The following is a 7,533-nucleotide window of genomic DNA, read 5'->3' as shown; positions in this document are numbered from 1 at the left end:
GGCAAAGTGGCAGTTGATTCAAGCTTTTTACAATGGTTTAGGAAATGCATCTAGGACAATTTTAGATTCCGCAGCTAGCGGTAGATTTTTGAATTTAAATGTTGATGATGCAGGTCAGGTTATTGAAGATATGGCGATCCATAATTCCCAATATGGGAATACTAGAGGTTATGCTAATAAGGGCAAGCATCATGTTGATTCAGTAACCCTTATGCAAGCCCAGCTTACTTCTATTTGCCAGAAACTAGATAGCCTTACTACTAACAATCCTAATTCTGTTGCTAATGTTTCTGCTGTTTCTAATAATGCTAATGATGCTTTTTGTGAAAATTGTGGAAGTGTAGGTCATTATGAACAAGATTGCAGGAGTTCAATGGAGCAAGTTAATGCTTTCCAAACATACAAGCAAAATAACCCATACTCCAATTCCTACAATCCTGGCTACCAGAACCATCCCTACCTATCTTACCGTAGCACTAATGTTCAAAATCCTCCACCTCCACAACAACCACAACAAGCACCCCCTCCACAGCAGAAATATTACCACCCTCATGCTAACCAGAAACCCCCATCACAAGCCCCTACTACATCTTCAGACCCTGCTTTATCAGAAATTAGGGCAATGCTGACCAGTATGCAAAAACATATGGAGAGTAAAGACCAACAGATTGACTCTATTATAGCCCATAATAAAGTCATGGACACCCAAATAGCCCAATTGTCCTCTACCCTTCAATCTCGCCAGCAGGGAGCTTTACCAGCGCAGGGAATTCAACCTACAGATCATGCTAATGCAATCACCTTAAGGAGTGGTTCACACTACGATGGGCCCCAAATGCCCAAAGAGGATGAACCTGATTTAATTAATATTGCTAATCCTGATTCCGTTGTACCAAGTTCCCCTGCAGGGCTGCAGGGTAAAATTCCTGATACTAATATTTCTGATGATTCATTGCAGGGTACAACCTCAGGGAAGGATGCACCCCAGGGGAAGAGTAGGGAAGCACCACCAGTTATCAAATTACCATTCCCTAATCGCCAACTAAAGACTAAGTTGGACAAGCAGTTTGGTAAGTTTCTGAAGGTTGTTAAAAATTTGCAGGTAACGGTCCCCTTTACTGAACTTATTACACAGGTTCCTGCATATGCTAAATTTATGAAAGATATTTTGACTAGGAAGAGGGCCTTTAATGAAGTAGAAACTGTAGCTTTTACTGAGGAGTGTAGTGCATTGTTACAAAATAAATCTCCTCCTAAATTAAAGGATCCTGGTAGTTTTTCTATCCCTTGTCATATTGGTATTGTCTTCATAGATAAAGCATTATGTGATTTGGGTGCTTCTGTTAGTGTAATGCCATCGTCTATTTGTTCTAAATTGAATATGGGTGAATTAAAAATTACTAATATTACTTTGCAAATGGCAGACCGTTCTGTTAAATATCCTCTAGGTATTTTAGAGGACGTCCCTGTTAGAATTGGTAAATTTTTCATCCCTGTTGATTTTGTTGTTTTAGACATGGTTGAGGATACGCAAATACCCATTATATTAGGTAGGTCTTTTCTCCATACTGCAGGAGCCATTATAGATGTTAAAAATGGTAAACTAACTCTATCTGTTGGTGATGATAATATTACTTTTAATTTAGGGAAGGTTTTAAAAGGTCCTATGCTTGAGGAAAATTGTTGTTTGATCGATGTTATTGATATAATGGATGATATTTGTGAGGATAGCTTGACACAGATTCTTGCAAGGGATCCCTTGGAAGAAATACTTTGTGGAAATTTGTCTGCAGGTGATGCGAGTATCTGGAGTAAGGAGGTGGATAGTATTGAGAAAGCTCTTGCCATAGAAGAACTTGATGACAAAGAAAACAAGAAGGTAGTAAAATTTGTTCAGGAATCGAAACCTGCAGAGGTAAAGAAACCTTAACTAAAACCTCTCCCTTCTCATTTAAAATATGTTTTTCTTGATGAGCAGGAAATGCACCCTGTGATCATTAGTACTGCACTTGATGACCCACAAACTTCCCAACTTCTAGAGGTTCTCAGAACCCACAAAAGGGCAATAGGGTACAGTATTGATGATCTCAAGGGTATAAGCCCAGATTTTTGTATGCACAGGATACACTTAGAGGACAACTACAAGCCTTGCATTCAACCCTAGAGGAGGTTGAATCCCAATATGCAAGAGGTAGTCAAGAAAGAGGTTATGAAATTACTTGATGCAGGTATTATCTATCCTATTTCTGACTCTAAATGGGTAAGTCCTGTTCAGGTGGTTCCTAAGAAGGGTGGGATGACTGTGGTTAAAAATGAAAAAAATGAATTAATTCCCACTAGCTGTTACAGGGTGGCGTATGTGCATTGATTATCGTAGATTAAATGTCGCCACTAAAAAGGACCATTTTCCTCTCCCCTTTATTGATCAAATGCTTGAGAGGTTAGCTAATCATAAGTTCTTTTGCTATTTGGATGGGTATTCGGGATTTTTCCAAATTCCGATCCACCCTGAAGATCAGGAAAAGACTACATTTACATGCCCTTATGGCACTTTTGCATATCGTAGAATGCCTTTTGGTTTATGTAATGCACCTGCTACTTTTCAACGTTGCATGATGAGCATATTTTCTAATTTCATAGAGTCTATCATGGAAGTCTTTATGGATGATTTTAGTGTCTATGGTTCTTCATTTGATTCATGTCTAATTAATTTAGCTAAAATCCTGAAAAGATGTGAAGAATGCAACTTGGTCTTAAATTGGGAGAAGTGTCACTTTATGGTGACAGAGGGAGTAGTCCTGGGTCATATTGTATCTGATAAGGGCATACAGGTAGACAAGGCAAAAATTTCAGTGATTGAGCAATTACCTCCCCCAGTTAATGTTAAGGGAGTTAGGAGTTTCTTAGGTCATGCGGGGTTTTATCGCCGTTTTATCAAAGATTTTTCTAAAATTGCTAAACCACTGACTCAGCTTTTGCTTAAGGATGCCCCTTTTGTTTTTACTGACGAGTGTCTTGAGTCTTTCAACAGGATTAAGCAGGCTTTGATATCGGCACCCATCATATGTGCACCCGATTGGAATCTTCCATTCGAGATCATGTGTGATGCAAGCGACTTTGCTCTAGGAGCCGTGCTTGGACAAAGGAAGGACAAAGTTTTACATGCTATCTACTATGCAAGTAAAACCTTGGATGAGGCTCAAGTTAACTATGCCACCACGGAGAAGGAGTTTTTAGCTGTTATTTATGCTTTAGAAAAATTTAGATCATATCTAGTTGGTTCTAAAGTTATTGTTTTTACTGACCATGCAGCTCTAAAGTACTTGATAGCCAAAGCTGAATCAAAGCCTAGGCTACTCCGGTGGGTTCTCTTGCTCTAGGATTTCAACATTGAAATAAGGGACAAAAAGGGTGCAGAGAACGTAGTGGCAGATCACTTGTCACGAATCAGGTATGATGAGGGTAAGGATTTTCTTCCTATAGATGATTCATTCCCTGATGACAACCTGTATGGAGTTGTAGAGCAACACCCCTGGTATGCCGATTTTGCAAATTATTTAGTGGGTGGTACTCTACCTCTTGACTTGTCCTACCAACAAAAAAAGAAATTCCTTTCTGATGTTAAACATTATTTTTGGGATGATCCTTTTTTGTTTCGTGAGTGTGCAGATGGACTATTTCGCAGGTGTGTCCCCGAATGGGAGGTACATGGTATTCTCACTAGCTGCCACACATCACCTTATGGAGGACATCATGGTCCCTCTAAAACAGTGGCCAAGATAAATGAGTCAGGATTTTATTGGCCCACCATGTTCAAGGATGCTAACATTTTTGTGCAGGCTTGTGACTCTTGCCAGAGGACTGGCAACATCTCGCGGCGGCATGAGATGCCTCAAACTGGGATTCTGGAAGTTGAAATTTTTGATGTTTGGGGTGTTGATTACATGGGACCGTTCCCTTCTTCTAGAGGGAACCGTTATATACTAGTCGCCGTAGATTACGTATCCAAGTGGGTAGAAGCCATTGCCACTCCTACCAATGATGCCAAGGTGGTCCATAGGCTTTTCAAGAAGACTATTTTTCCTAGATTTGGAGTGCCTAGAGCCATAATCAGTGACGGAGGATCCCACTTTCATGAGCGGAAGTTAGATACCCTCCTAAAGAAGTATGGTGTTTACCATAGGACAGGGTTAGCCTACCATCCCCAAACTAGTGGCCAAGTCGAAGTGTCTAATCGCGAGATTAAGGTCATCTTAGAGAAGGTGGTAGCAAAATCTAGGAAAGATTGGAGTGATAAGTTGGATGAAACCCTTTGGGCATATAGAACCGCATTTAAGACCCCTATAGGTACCACTCCCTATAGACTTGTGTATGGTAAAGCATGTCATCTTCCGGTGGCGTTAGAGTACAAGGCATATTGGGCTATAAGGAGCTCAATTTGGATGCTAAGCTAGCGGGAGAAAAGAGGCTTCTACAACTTAACCAGCTCGATGAGTTTAGGTTGATGGCCTATGATAGTGCGCGAGTCTACAAGGAGAAGACTAAGAGATGGCACGACAAGATGATCCTTCCGAGAGAATTCAAAGAGGGTGATAAGGTGTTGTTGTTCAATTCTAGGCTTAAACTGTTCCCAGGAAAGTTGAAGTCAAGGTGGTCGACGAGCATGGTAATGAGTTCAAGGTAAATGGTCAGAGGCTTAAGATATATCATGAAGGGGCTACAATTGGTGCAGTTGAACTACTACACCTGACTAGTTCCAGTTCACCTTGAGAATACTATGGTAAGAAGGTCGTGCGGGACCTAGATAAACCAGCGCTTTGCGGGAGGCAACCCGTATTTTACTTGCTTTTATTTTTGTTTTTCTTCTTTTTCTTATGAGAGGAGAGAGGAGGGAATTTAATGAGTTTTATGAGTTTTTGGTACAGATTACAGGAAAAGAGTTAGCGAAAATTTGAAGAAAGTTAGGTCGACTAACTTTGCTCTCGGGCCCGGCAGGGCGAAGCTTCGCCCGACCGGGCGCGAGAGTTGGGTTGGAAAAAGCTTGAAATTGGCCCGACCGGGCAAAGGTACGCTCGGACGGGCGCGAGAGTTGACGTATACGGACATTTTATTGGCTCGACAGGGCGAAATAACGCCCGACCGGGCGCGAGAGTAAGATCTCAATACTGAAGAAAATCGCCCGACCGGGTGGTGTGTCGCCCGATCGGGCGCGAGGAGAGGGATGATCAGTTGTTGGAGATCGCCTGATCGGGCGAAATGGCGCCCGACCGGGCGCGAGCAAACGAGTCATCCAAGGGTTAAGATCGCCCGACCGGGCCCCATACCGCCCGGCCGGGCGCGACAAACCCCCCCCACCCGTCTTCTTTCTTTTCCTTCTTTCTTCCTCCTTTCTTCTTTCTTTCTTCTTCCTTTCTCACTTTCCTCCATACTTTATCTCTCTAAAACTCAAAATTTCTCTAACTTCTCTCTAAGATTTCTCCTCCATTTCTCACCCAAATCCAAAACTTATTACATATTTATACTCCTCTCTTCATCCTCTACATTCCTATATCAAAAATTTCCATTTTCCACAAAATTAATTTTTGACCACTACACTAATGGCGGCTAAAAGAGCAAGAAACCTACTAGGAGGAAGCTCGAGCGGCTCTTCTCAACAATATGATCCAGCCTTGCAACTCCCTCAATGGCCGACGATCAAGATCGCGACGGCGGAACAAAGGTAAAAGTTGGAGGTGCTCTACGGACGAGAGGTAATTCCCTCACGGTGGTTACACCGTCCCACTTTAGAAGCTTTAGGTATTTATGGCTTTGTTAGGAGATTTTTGAATGATATTGGTATGCGTAAATTTGTAGATATGCATTATTCGACATACCGTGAATTAACTTGTGAATTCTTGTCTTCTCTTGTTATTCAAAGTCATAAAAATGGTCCAAAATTAATTTTTAGGCTTAATAATAGAAACATCACTCTTTCTTTTGTGGAATTCTGTAAATTATTTGAACTGGAACCTGATTTAGATAGGCAATGGAATGCTGAGTTTAAAATGGATGATGTTTATTTTGCTTTGACTGGTATTCCCCATGTTTCTGCACAACATGCTAGTGCTAGGCCTATCCACCACCCCGTCCCCAAAATGTGGCAAAGATTTGCCGGTGTCTGTTTCCTAGGTAGGAACGAACCCCACAACTGTCAGACCAACGAATTAGCTGTAATTGGCCATTATATGTTTGGGTTTGGGAAATTGAACATAGCCCGATATATCATCCACCACCTAGGTAGGCACGCTACGGCCAGCAACCAGGTCACTACCCCCATCCGTCTTGGTGGCATTATCACTAGGATAACCATCAAGGCCGGCTTTGTAGAGAGTGGACCCCACCGCATGACTAACATGGGACCCGACACCTACATTACCTCTAGGTACCTTGAGGAGCTTGGGTGGTTGTGGGTAGACGGGAGCCAGGTCGCCCATTGGTGCATTAGGATAGGGACTGAACAACCCTTACCCATCTTTCCTTTGCCCAACCCCGACCTGACTGCCTTTCCCCCAGGGCAAGAGTCTTACACTTATGCCCTCTTAGTTGCACATGCTAGGGGCCAGGATCCACAGCAGGCCCAGGCCCAGCCACAGCCTGTAGTTGAGCCTATTCCACAGCCACCATCACCACCCCGACAGTCCTATTCCGTCCCTCACGGTGACTCTGACCCAGTTTGGGACTTGCAGAGTATAGGCCAGGCCATAGGTCGCATAGAGCAAAACCAGACCGAGTTTAGACAGATGATTGGTTCTGTCGACCATAGGCTAGGCTACCTAGAGAGGAACCAGGGTAGGGGACTCTACCCCAATTATGATGATTATGCTCGTCGGGGCAACATTCCCGACGATGCTGTTTACCCAGACTGGTTCCAGCCCCCACCTCAGGGATACGATAGGGATCCCACTGCCCATGGTATTTACACAGACTATTCTTCGTTCCATGGGTACGGCCAGGACATACCTTTTGGGGGACCGCCGGGGGGGACTTTTCATGCTAACTATTTTGGTGGTAGCTCCTTTGGTGCAGATGGTGCAGGTTCCAGTGGTGGAGCAGGTGGGTCCACACGGATGGACCAGGATGAGGATGACTAGCCAGCTGGGCTAGCTTCGAGCCAATGAGGACATTGTCTGATCTTGGCTTGGGGGAGATTTTTGGATTTGGTATATATTTCTTCTTCCTTTTTCTTTATTTTTGGTGTGTTTTGTTAGTTTAGATTTATTGCTTTTTAGATTAGTTTATTGCTTTCCTTATTGCTTTCCTTATTCGAAAAATACAAAAAAATTGAAAAATCAAAAAAATAAAAAAATATGAACCAATGAACTGTAAATCATGCTTCCCTGTGCCCCATACTAGAGAAAAATTGTTTTGATTCCTGGTATTTGATTTTGAGCATTGTGGATTTGTTGATCATGATTTGAAGTTTAATTACTTGGATTCCTAAACTTGCGTCAATTTTGTCCAACTGCTTGTGAATATAGTGCTTGACTAGTTGAT

This window comes from Chenopodium album, chromosome 26, assembly GCF_948465745.1.
Source record: "Chenopodium album chromosome 26, dcCheAlbu1.1, whole genome shotgun sequence".
Taxonomy (NCBI): Eukaryota; Viridiplantae; Streptophyta; class Magnoliopsida; order Caryophyllales; family Amaranthaceae; genus Chenopodium; species Chenopodium album.
The sequence above is the reverse complement of the archived record's forward strand: the minus strand, read 5'-3'. Positions refer to the sequence as shown.